The sequence below is a fragment of the Triticum dicoccoides genome, unplaced genomic scaffold (genome assembly GCF_002162155.2).
Source record: "Triticum dicoccoides isolate Atlit2015 ecotype Zavitan unplaced genomic scaffold, WEW_v2.0 scaffold100738, whole genome shotgun sequence".
NCBI classification, from domain to species: Eukaryota; Viridiplantae; Streptophyta; class Magnoliopsida; order Poales; family Poaceae; genus Triticum; species Triticum dicoccoides.
The window spans coordinates 3,746-16,726 of record NW_021168751.1 but is presented as its reverse complement, the minus strand read 5'-3'; the positions used below and the strand labels follow the sequence as shown (position 1 = coordinate 16,726).

Below are 12,981 nucleotides of genomic sequence, written 5' to 3'. Positions count from 1 at the left end.
ACCGGTTGGAGCCACCAACCCGTACTAAAGGCCACCACCTTTAGTACCGGTTGGTGGCTCCAACCGGTACTAAAGACCCCCCCCCCTTTAGTACCGGTTGGAGCCACCAACCCATACTAAAGGCCACCACCTCTTTAGTACTGGTTCGTGGCACGAACCGGTACTAAAGGTTCGCCACGAACCGGTACTAAGGAGCGTCGCCCGCCTGGCCATTGGAACCAGCACTAATGGTCACATTAGTGCTAGTTCAATTGCAAACCGGGACTAATGAGTTTCACATTAGACCCTTTTTCTACTAGTGACTATATAACATCATGGAATCACAACCTTATAACAAATAATTTAAGAGGCTATGTTCTGGTTTGCTGTATCTCCACCAGTTTGGGTTGGTGAATATGGATGATTTTTTTTATCCTGTGAACTCATGGTACTGCTACAAGAATTTGGTATCATCATGGTATAATTGACTGCTTGAGAAAACTGGGTAATTTGGCAATAGAAACAACTATTTTTTACAGTCATTTTAGATGATGATTGTTAGATGTCCTTGATGTAGCTAGTGTGGTGTGAGAGAACTGGGTGTGGTGGTGGGTCCCTTGGTGTCAGTGAAGTTATTGCGTGGTGCAAAACTCCAGTTGCTTTGGTGCAGTTCTTGATGTGATGTGTGTAGCTCAAACTAGAGTTGGTGCCTGTGCCAAACTCCAAACTGAGCAATTGGCCACTGTGATCCTGCTGCTTTGGGTGCTCCTAGTTCTGATATGCTTGTTTTTTCTTCTGGCCACTGGCAGTTTTTATGCTGCATGACACTCCTAGTTCATGGGGTGGATGGTACATGGATCATAGCTCAGAATATGGATATATGGCTATTTAATTTGCAGTCTCTTATCTACCCTGCCAGTTAATAAACAAGTACTCTATTTTCAGATAGCTTGATAGTTAATCAACAAGTACTCTGTTTTCAGATAGCTTGATCATTGCATGTCAGCATGAGTTTATGTTGTTATAAGTTTATGATCGTACAACTGCAATTTCATTTATGTTGTTATAAGTTGTTAGCTATTAGCATGAGTTAACTTGCTGTCATTTATCGAAATTCAGAATGTGCTGGACCATATGTTCATTGGTACTACTTGTCATGCTGATGCTGTACTACTTGGGAATTTTGTCAACTTGTGATGCTGTTGCTGTACCCCGAGAGGCCCTTGAGTTTGCCGGAATGTCGATTAACTTCCGTTCCGGCAAATTCAGGTACTCCATATGTCCTATTTTCAGCAAAGGTCATGCTGGAATTTTCCGTGAATTTTTAGCATGACTTTGCTAAAAATAGGACATATGGGGTACTCGCGACTAATGCAAGGGCCGGGGTATCTTAGTACTTAGTTAAGTAGGATCAACTGCCCCGCCATCGTGATTAGTGCCAAGTGATTAGGCCCCATCTAGGGTGCCTCGGCATCGATAAACCCTAAATGATGAAAACACAACTTAGCATTTAGGGTGCCTCAGCGTCGACAAACCCTAAATGATGAAACCTTGGCTTCTATAGGGTGCCTCAGTGTCAATGAGAACCTAAATTATGTACGCTTAGGCTTTTAGGGTGCCTCGGCGTCGACAAACCCTAAATGATAAAAGCTTAGCTTTTAGGATGCCTCGGTGTCGACAAACCCTAAATGATGAGACCATGATCTTGGTCCTTGACAATAACCAACTTTTTGACCAAACTTTTTTCCTATTTAAAGCGAAACATGGCCAACAACGATGAGGCCGACGGTTCATGCGGCAAGCAATTCTGGGAGTTGTCCCGGGACATGGAGGAACAACCTCACCGCTATGAGGACGCCGCGGAAGACACCGATCCTGACTACACTACCCCTAGCGGCGTCGGGGATGACACCACTGATGGTGCCGCCGAGGATGCCACCACTGATGGTGCCGCCGAGGATGCCACCACTGATGATGGCGGCGCACGCACAGATGGCAGCCAACTGAAGAAGCAACGGAAGGACCGGCGCCCGAACGTGCTCCGCACCATCAAGGAGGAATTTACTCAAGTGGACTCCGACGGGCATCCAACGGAGCCCAAACATATAGTCAAGGGGTACTCGGTTCAGCTCGGGTGCATTCTTCAGAGCAGCATCTCGATCAACACCGAGAACCTTAGGCATAAGGACCGAGGGAATTTGCACAACCTCCTCTTCACGAAGCTGCACGAACGATACAAGTTCCCCGCTGAATTTAAAAACACACGCCTCTCAGGGAATAAAGTGAACAGTGCCGCCCTCACAAGGATGAGCACGGCCCTGTCTACTTGGAGAAGCACGGTGAAGAGAATGATTGAGAAAGATCAAGGCGAAAAATCCTTCGATCAGCGAAGATGACTACAAGGAGTTCAAGATCAAATGCGAGAGCAGTGCAACCTCCGAATCAAGTCAGCGGGGGAAATAAATGCGGGAGTTGAACTTAGGGGAACACAAACTCGGTCCCGGCGGTTACAGAGTGGCGGAGCCTATATGGGACAAGGAGGACGCGGAGCTTGCCGAGCAAGGCCTACCGCCCCGCTTCGAGAAATACAACAGTGACAAGCAGACCAGGAACTTTGTCAGGGCCCGGTACAAGGAGGACCCGATAATAAAGGAGCTTACCACGGATCCGAAGACCAGGGCGCTTGAGCTTGTTCTGGCGAAGGAGACTGAAAGCAGTAGCGCGGGGTCGTCTCAGAGCACCCCTGCTTGGGACAACACTCTAAATAGGGCGTCGAACATAATGAAAAACAAGGATAAGCTCAGTAAGCCGTCGTCAGCTGGTCGTGTGGCCGGCAAAGGTTTGTCCACAAAATGGTCGTCATACTATACCGCTGGTGGGAGAAAGGAGAAAAAGACCAGCTCAGAAAGCCAGTCGTGCGAGGTTGAAGAACTCAAGGCACAAGTGGCGCGGATTCCGGAGATTATCCAAGAGCACGTGCAACAACAACTGGGAACGAGGCTCACCGACATTATGCCTACCTTGATTCATGGGCTGATCACGTGGATTGCGGGTGCCCAACAGGGGCCGCCCCTGATTCCCAGCTTCACGGCCAGCAACTCGCACAACGCGCAGGCGGCACCATTGGTGTCTCCGGCGGCGCCATTGGTGTCATTGGCGGCGGCGGTATTGGTGTCTCCGGCGCCGGCACGGGCATTGGAGCTTAATGCATCCGGGTGTACGCCGGCCGGCACCTCGCCAGCAAGCGGCCCCTCCGTCAGTTGCACGTCCGCCGTTGACGGTGCCTCGACATTAGCCGAGCTCGACTCCATTATCATGGTAACTAATTAAGCCTCTCGGACGAGGACTTCATCTCCTTTTGCCTTTGACTAGGCATCCCTGCCACCCTACATGTTTTTACAGGGCGCCGTCGACGTTCCGTGCACTCTCATGCACTTCGTGAACGATGATTTGGTCGATGTCGCCAAGGGCAAAATCGTTCAACCGGGAAAGCCCTTGTTCCACGATAAACTGATGCCACCCACCATGTATAGGGTTCAACCGGTTCGGGTGCTGCCAGGCTGCGACGAGTTGTTACCTCCGATTCAACCCGCCGGGGCCGACGAAGAAGATCTGATGACCCTTAGTGCCTGCCTAAGCTGGCCCCTGCTTTGGCCGAAGAGCCAGATTCGTTTGGGGGCAGGGGACACCACCCCACAGACAAGACCGCCAGTCGTGTCGGCGCCACGCCATGGCAAGAACGCCGCAACGCTACCGGACATGCCGTACATCCCTATGGCACAGGCTCCGGACATGCATATGGCACAGGATCCGGACGACGATGACAACGACGACGATACATTGACCAACGTCGATAAGTACTTTGCCGAACATGGGTACAGTGACCAGTTCAGCGGGCCTCCTTCTCAAGAACCCAACCAAGACGACCGCGATCTAGCTAGTACGGCGGAGAAATCCAATAGCAACAGGCATCGTCTGGCGTTCAGTTCTCAGGAGACGCCTCCAGCTCCCGCCTTCACCGAGCCTTAGATAGCTGAGGTGCGAAATATTATCAGCCCCAACACGCTCAAGAAGGCGGTCTGTGAGCAGAACTCGGTCCCATCACAGCAGATCAAGAAGAAGGGACGGAAACAAAAGACTGCCAAGGGCGCCAGTGCGAGCCAGCCGGCACCGAGTACGATCCGTGCTGAGGACGGGTTACCTTCACCTCAGGATATCTCGAGGAGGGTGCATGTGGTGGGTAGGGCGATGCTACCGACAAATATGCTCAATGCTGCAACCGGTGCTATGCGGAGTCTGCATGACAGCGTTCTTTCTTTGGAGAAGATGCGTCTCTCCCAGAATGATGTGGCATACCCGGTTTTCGTGGCCAATGTGCCAGAGGGCAAGGGCTTTGTGGATGGCGCCATCGGGGGTACGATCGTCCTGCAGTTTGATGACATCTTTGCTATGTTTAATCTTCATCCGCTACACTACACCTTCGTTCGGCTGTTTTTGCTGTGTATGGAGATGCGGATCATTCGAAACAAGACTCCGGACATCATGATAGTCGACCCCTTCTACATGCATGCCAAGATCTTGGGCAGCGCTGGGGACCGGCAAGTCCCGAGTTCACACCTCGAAGGCGTCATTCTGGCAAATCCAGATAAGGATAATTTCCTCGTGCCTTACTTTCCCGAGTAAGTCATCCCCTCACTGCCCGGTAACATATGATTTTTTAGATTTCGATCGTTCTTTTTTTTCTAACATTCTGTGTTTTGTGCAGTGACACATATTGCACACTCATCCTCTGGACCGTGACTCCAAGATAGACTACACAAATATCAAGAAAGTTCTTGATGATGCTCTCCCCGACTACGCCACATCTGGAGGCACCTTTAAGAGGCCAGTTCGTAGGTACGGCAGGCACGTGTTCACCCACAATACGACGTTCTCCTGCGTCAAGAAGCCACCTGGTGGTCAGAAGGATGCCTACTACGCCCTCCATCACATGAGGGCGATCATACGGGACCATAATCACCTTCTGCTACCAAATAATGTCAAAGATTGGGCCGCAAGCTTGGCCGCAATCCAGGACGCGGACCTCCGACAAGAATTCTTTCGCATCCAGTCGGAGTTTGCATAAATCATCCATCAAGATGTCCTTCGTACCTCGGGGCAGTTCTACCTCAGAGAGCAACCGTCCAACAGTGAGATAGACACAACACTTCAAATGCAGGCTGACAACGCCAGCGACTTCATGACCATCACGAAAGACGGCGGCTTCATCCACGCTCCGGTCCCATGAGTCGAGTCGAAAGTAGTGATGCTATTTGTAGTTCTGAAACATCGATTAGCTCATGTTGTAATTAAACTTTAATGAACTTGTATGTCTTTTTGGTTTGGATAGTCGTTCAACTTAGATGTAATCGATACTATTTATTAGTAGGACCATGAATCGTGCTATTAATGTCTTGCTTTTCTCTTCCGATCCTTTTGTTGCATACTTATATATTGCTTATGTATTATCTGTTGTTTGGCTTGTGCATAGAGATGACGTCGTATGTCGTGTACAAGGGTAAGGTTCCCGGAGTCTACGACGACAGGGAGGAGTGACGGAGACAGGTACACCGTTTCAGCGGTAACAGTTACAAAGGGTACACCACTAGGGCGGAGGCGGAATCTAGATACGCCCGCTATTTAGCGGGAGAGAGGAGGGAGCGTTGGAGGAACCGGGTGAAGACCAGTTTCATCGCGATGATGCTCATCGTGATGACCGCAGCTCTCTTATATGTGATGGTAGTTTAGATGATCGATATCGACTTGTAATGTGAAGACAAACTCGCTACTCGTGGTCTCGAGACTTGTAATGTTCTATCTTTGTTCGGTCTTTTGAATTCGGAGACTAATATGGTTAATTGTATTCGGAGACTAATCTTCTATTGTATTCGGTGAATCTGTTGTTGTTGTGTGGTGTTGTCTAAATTATGTTCAATAATATATTTTGTAACCTGTGAAAATATCAGAAAAGAAAAAAAAATCCCTAATATTCATACTAGTGGCGCACCACACAAGACACTAATGATGCACTGTAATAATCACACTAATGGCGCATCACCCACTGATGCGCCATTAGTAAGCCAAAGCACTTGGGTACATATGGCCCCCTGGAAGGCATTCTAATGGCACATTGTGGGCTATACTAATGACGCACATGTGATGCGCCATTAGAACACCAGATACTAATGACGTACCAGTGGTGCACCATTAAAATTTAATTCTAATGGTGTGATGCTAGTGGCGCACCAGTAGTGCGCCATTAGTAGGCAAAACTGGTGCGCCACTAGCATGCCTTTTCCAAGTAGTGGCAGGGTTCTGGGCACAATCTTGCATCTTGCTCTCCAAATAAGGTGGCGAACTTGAGCATCCGATTGTAGCTGTCAAATTTGACAAAATATTACGCATTGTTCTTCCATACACAGCGAGCAACTCATGATCCGTTTAGGATAGAGAGTGAGAATCCGTAGTCCTGCTGCTGCTTGCCCCAACAACTTCTTGGCTTTTGCTGGTAGGATCACCACTAATCCCAGATGGCTTTCCTGTTCTGCTCCTTCTCTGGAATTGAGTATAGATATACTTCTGGTTAGAATGAATAGTACAACCACCGCAGGCACAAATTAACCAAAACAAATTTATAAAGATAAAAACATGAACGCATCATTGACAACCATCTAGCAATGCAGATTAATATTTTGAAGGCCCTATCTTCAGATCATACCTTAGGCTGCGGCAGGCCTCCACCAAGACCAAGACCTAGCGGTTCAGACCTGCAACTTACACCAGGTTTAACAAGCTCTCCCGTTACTCCAATTGAGGGTCTTTTCTTCTCTTCAGTTTTTTCTTTTGACATGTCCAGAGGAACAGCACTGCTGGTACTTTCATTTTGGGAAGAAGGCTGCATGATGAAATAATATGTTGTTATTAGATTTCCGAGACATGCTTATATCATTAACCGTGAATAGAGTAGTAGGCCCAACAATTACAAAATTATGACCAGGCAGCAAAAGTTAAAACATAAGAAGATGAAAGAATAATTAAACCATGATATAAACCACCTATGTAACATGGATGGTAGGGTGAAAGAAAAATGTATATGTACATGATAATGGGACTAAACAAGTCGTCCGAGTAGACGTCTGTGTACACATCGGAGTAGTACTCCCAGGTAGGAACCAACTAGGTTAGCTCTTGGGCAGTTTAGCTCCTTTATGTACCCATGTAATCCCACAATGTAAAAACCACAACGAAAAGCAGATCAATACAAAGAAAAGTAGCAGGCTCGACACGAGCTTGTGACTATCATCAAAAATCAGTTTCGTTTCAGTTTTATGTTCGCAAGTTGTCGAGAGAGGTTCCGTCGAGATCGGCTTGATACGATCCAAAGCTAGCCCAGGTCGCTAGTACGTGTGCGTGTGCTACTACTAATCAAGCTGGCAGCCTGCCTGCTTTGTTGCTAGCTTGCTAGCTTTGCACCTACGGGTGTTGTTCCTCCGGTGAACTGATCTACCGATCTAAAGCCAACAATTGGTATCAGAGCCTTGATGATCTACGATCTACGATGACGGACAGCGACAAGGAGTCGGTCAAGTCCGGCAACTGCGGTCCCAAGACGAACAAGAACGGCAACAAGGTGAAACAGGGCGGCAAGTCAGTGATCAGTGGTGGCGGAACGGGCGGCACCAACGTATAGGCGCATCACAATATCCCCATCCAGTACCCGATGCTCACCGACGCCAACTACGGCGTGTGGGCGGTCAAGATGAAGATTATTCTCCGAACCCTTCGAGTGTGGGAGGCCATCACGGACGACAACGTCGACCAGGAGTGCGATGAAGGTGCCATGGCCGCCATAGCCCAGTTTGTGCCGGATTCTGTACTGATGACATTGGCGGAGTTCGAGACAGCAAGAGAGGCGTGGAATGCACTCAAAGAGATGAGGATTGGAGAAGATCGCGTCACGAAGGCTTGGGCACAAGTGCTGAAGCGCCAATTTCACAAGTTGCAGAAGGAGGAAACTAAATCGGTGAACGACTATGCCATGCATCTGACTACATTGGTGGGAGAGATTCACGCGCTTGGTGCGAAGCTCGAGGAGGCCAAGATTGTGGACAAGTTTTTCAGTTCGGTGACTGATAAATTCACGTACATCATCGGCACGCTCGAGCAGCTTTACGACATCGACGACATGACCATAACGGAGGCGAACGGACGGTTGCGGACATGGGAAGAGAATGTTCGTGGTTGTCGGAAAGGCAAAGGAGGAGGTAGTGACCAACTCGTCAGCCCTCCAATTCTTGTAGTCCAGTTGATAAGTGACTTCCTGGAGCATAGGCATGTTCTCCTGCACCAACCTACCAACGTCATCCTTTCTAATTCCCACGCTTGCATGACATTTCAATTTTTCAAGCATTGGCAGCACTCCCTCTCCTCTACAAATGATCTCTATGATGCTTGTCTCCAAATATCTCAACTTCTCAAACTCACCACTAGGAACAGTATATACTAGTAAGCAGTTACCCTCATTACCCATCAGACTGAGGAAGCGGGGCAACTGCAGCTTCCCAAGCATTTGAAAATCGGATGCTTCGACCACCTCCACTTCAAACCATAGGTAGGAGAGATGCAAAACACATAAGAAATTCATCCATGATGGTGGCTTGGTTAAACAGATGCCACTCAATGATAGCGTACGCAGCTGTGAGGAGGGTTTCCACTCTTCCCAACTGCCAGCGTGAACTGTCTCCTTTGGTTCAGCCTTTTTTTTGAGGGATCCTTTGGTCCAGACATGATCACTAGATTCTGGATTTTACCCAGGTTGCATAGAGATTCTAGCAAAGCCTTATGTGTTTGCTTGTCCATATCATCGAAATGGATCACAAGCTCCCTCACCTCCTTCAGCTTACCCAGGTCTCTGACAAAATTTGAGCACTTGTCCACTAAGGCTAGCACAAGCTCTTCTAGGGACGTCAGCTTTCCTATCACACCCATCATTCTTGTGCCCCTACTGGTATACAGGCACATTAGTTTGCTTAGCTCGCCAATAGATGGCGGCAATTCTTTTATGCCACTCCGACGTATGTCCAATGTCTGCAAGAACTTGAGATCATGACCTATTTTCCTTGGGACCTCCGCAACAGGTGTATTAATCAGCCCTAGGTACCTTAGCTGAACCAACTTTCCAAGATGCTTAAGACGACAACCTTCCACAGAAAAATTACAGTGATCAAGAACTAGTACACGTAATAATTTAAAGCTCAAAAGCTGGAGCAGTCTACTATCAGTGCACAAGATAGCACTAAATGACCTCACTTGTCCCATTTCCATGCTAATCGGGCTGTGCTCTGCACTTCTTCTGTGGGCGGCTAGTCTGCGAAAACTGCTGCCTGTACTTGGTAAACATGGGCTCTGCTCCAGCTCAATACCATGTATTCCAACAAATCTCAATTCACTTGAGAAGTTCCGGATTAGATCCAATATCATGTCATGAACACGACAAGAATCTACGATGAGGCAATCAGTGTCCTCTATCAACCGAATCATACTCCTATTTGCAAGCTGATTGAAATAGCTCTCCCCTACTTAAAATAACCTTAGCCCTGGTTCACAGGGACAAAACCTTCGGCAATCCAGATCCATATCAACTCATGTTTCCAAATCAAATGTTCTTCTGGAAACATGCTTAGGTGCAACAAACAAGTCTTTAAACGAGAAGGAAGATCGTAAAAGCTAAAACACAATATCTTTCTCATGTTCTTAACAACTTCACTGTTTCCATGCCCAAATCCAATAGACTCATACACCTTCAACCAGTCCTCCCGTCGTTTACCAACAAGCAAGCTAGCTATTGTAATGATAGATAAAGGCACGCCACCACATTTCCCTAAAATTTTGTCGGTCACTTTAGCAGATTGAACATATTCAGCGCCGCATATTCTTGCATAGAATAACTTTCTGGAGTTATCCTCTGAAAGTGATTTCATGTTGTAAACACCACCAATTTTTTCAGCAAGTTCAGAATTACGAGTAGTTGCAATTAATCTACTTCCAGTGTCACCATCCACCAAAGCGCATTTAATAATTTCCCATGTTTGTGTATCCCATATGTCATCAATAACTATCAAGTACCTATTAAAACAAAAAGTATAGTATGGAGTGTATAGCATCAATAACTAAGAGGTACCAAGAGGCTTGAATTAGTAAAAACAAAAAGCTAACAAGAGTATATAGCATCCATCAAAGATGAAAAGCTAACAGGGGTGTATAGTATGCATTAAAACAAGCATGGCAAGTTGGCAACCCTCATCAGATCCATAAATGCATTAACAATCATAGTATAACCTAGTTCAATGTTTTGGACTTTTTTGTTCTGGTGCTTTGAATGCTCATTCATTCCAATAACTCTAATGCTTTGAGAAGACGGGAATGAGAGACTTCCAAAGACACAGTTCTGCTACCATGACTGCGTTAACCCAAGAAAACTTACTTGTTCCATATTATTTCTGGACCATAACAAAAAACAGAGAATATGGGACTAGGTTCCTTTCTTTGATGGAAATACACAACTCTGAATATGACACATGTAGAAGAAATGTGTAACTAACTCACATAGGCAGAAACATTTCAATCTTAGGTCTTACTCAGATAGGCAGAAATGTGTACCTAACTCACATAGGCAGAAACATTTCAATCTTAGGTCTTACTCAGAAATGTGTACATATCATTTTTGGTTATGCTGTGCATTAAGATTAACCATGCCCAGATCAGGTTATCTGGATTAAGTTGAACAAACAGGTCACATAAGATTGGAGATACAAATCTATACGACACAGCTTGACATAGGTACAAAGAAAGTAATGACTAGCTTAGGGTAGGAATGTGTACCTCTTTTCCTTGAGGAATTCTAGCATCTCATCGGTGAGTTGCTTTTCATCCATTTTTGAGCCAATGATGTTTATGTACTTTTTCTTGTCAAGATCATAGAGGATATCCTTGAGAAGTTTCTTCATGTCAGGATTCTGACCATCTGGAACAAAACACCCACAATCAAATTTCTTGTTAAGCTTGTCATACAATGCTTTTGCTACAGTTCTCTTGCCCAATCCTCCGATCCCAACGCCAGAGACTGTCTTGAGATTTTTCTTATGGAGATCATTGGCCTTGCACAATCTCTTCGTCAGCTCCTCAATTGCTTTGTCAATGCCAACAAGGGCAGATACCTTGCTATACATTGCAAAGTGACGAGGATCGACTGTACTTGTCACAGGATTAGCAACAACATCGCTGATTTTGTACCTTGCAAAACGTTCATTACCTAATTTGAGTCTCGGTGTCTTCCATGCCATTGACAAATTTGTTGCGAGCCTTGAACCTGGTGATCTTGTCAGAGGCCTTCTTGACGAAGTCCTTGAGAGGGTTGGGCTTTTTCGCTAGCTCAAGCCCCTCGACGCGTCCGATGAAGGAGTCAAGGCTATCTTCGATGACATAAGACAGATCCCTGACTTCGTTAGCCCACAGTTTGACCTGTGAGTCAAGCTGGTCCAGTGGCACATCGGAAACCTTCTCAAGAGCAGTCTGCATGGTCTCAAGCTCTGCTTTGAGATCCCCTATCCCCTTCTTGACAGTTTTCTTCAGGTTGTACTCCTCGAGTAGCAGCTTGCCCAGCTTTGGGAGGAGGGTGGCCAACGCCCCCGTGGCCGATTCCATGGCGGCAGACTGTCACTGCCCCCCAGCCCTCTTTCTCGGGCCTGCTTGCTTGTTGTTACTGCCTTGCCTCTTCCACCCATGGTTTGCATATCAGATTCACGATTCAGTTAAGAAGAGGATTAGACCAGTAACTAGGCAGCTGGAGAAGGAGATGGATAAGAAAAAGAAAAAATTACCTTGAAGGCTCTCGATTCACCGTCTCCCCCCGCTTCTTGTTTCTGCTTTGTTCTTCCGCCTGTACATCACGGTCAAATCGAGGAGAGGGTTAGTGAAAGAGAAGTAGCCAGGCAACTGGAGAGGGAGATGGATAAGAAAAGGAAAGAAATTAGCACTTGGATGTGAGTTCCACCAAGGACGATTCAGATGAACTAGCAAATTCGAGTGGAGCAATCTAAGCTAGCATGCGATGCAACAACAAAAAGAAGAAGAAGAATGCAGGGGAGGCTTCTGTAGGAAGGCGCAAGGAAAATGCAGCTACTCAAGTCCACGGTGAGTCAAGACCGTGTGAGGAGCAGTTGGTGAGGAGTAAAGAGCTGCAGGAAATTAAATGATCCACCCACCCTCATCCAACATTTATCAAACCTGCTGCATCTATGGATTGGATGGGTCCTACGTGTCTTCAGTCCACAGTAACACACTGTGCAATCTGTGAGTCAGTGGTCTGCCTTGCCTGATACATTATATGAATACAGTTACACACTGTGCATCTATATATGTTCAGTTCCATCAACTTAACTACACTTTCTCTCCATCTATGTTCCATACAGGACAGATGATTATTATACAGCCAAAAGAAATTTAGCAAGATGCGCAATGTCTTTGGACAAATAATTGCATGGCAAACTTGATTTGCATCAGAGAACTGAGCAGAACGCTACATTTAGACGCAGATGGAGTCATGGAGATCATTTAGAATGATATTCAATCAAACCTACCAAGTGAGAAAAGACAAGCTAGATAGATAGGCTAGATGTCAGGAAAGGACGATGAGGAGTGAATGAGTCTCTGCCGTTCACATTGGTGTGCATGATCATCAGTACTATCGAGCCATAAGTGGTGGCCCATGCATGCTCACTACCTACGCAGCAGGAGCAGTACGGTGTACTGTAGACAAATTAAAGGAAGGCCGCCGGCTTAAATGCGTGCGCCACATGAGAAAACTGACGCAAAATCAAGTAAAATTTGTTGACAGCTAGACATGAAGAGCTGCCATATGCGTAACAGAGATTGAACAAAAACATCTACTCCGACGAGTATTGA

At 46.6% G+C, this 12,981-nt stretch overlaps 1 long non-coding RNA gene across 2 annotated transcripts; it reads right to left on the bottom strand.

Moving 5' to 3' along the window:
* Positions 1 to 6,031: 6,031 nt before the first annotated feature.
* LOC119342675 lies at positions 6,032 to 12,214 on the bottom strand. Of its 2 annotated transcripts, XR_005165660.1 has the most exons (5): positions 12,054 to 12,214; positions 11,330 to 11,956; positions 10,900 to 11,041; positions 6,737 to 6,913; positions 6,032 to 6,573 (listed from the first exon to the last, which is right to left on the bottom strand). It is a non-coding gene; the product is annotated as an uncharacterized LOC119342675 (long non-coding RNA). The 2 variants fall into 2 exon arrangements; XR_005165659.1 differs by having other exon boundaries at positions 10,900 to 11,956.
* Positions 12,215 to 12,981: the final 767 nt, after the last annotated feature.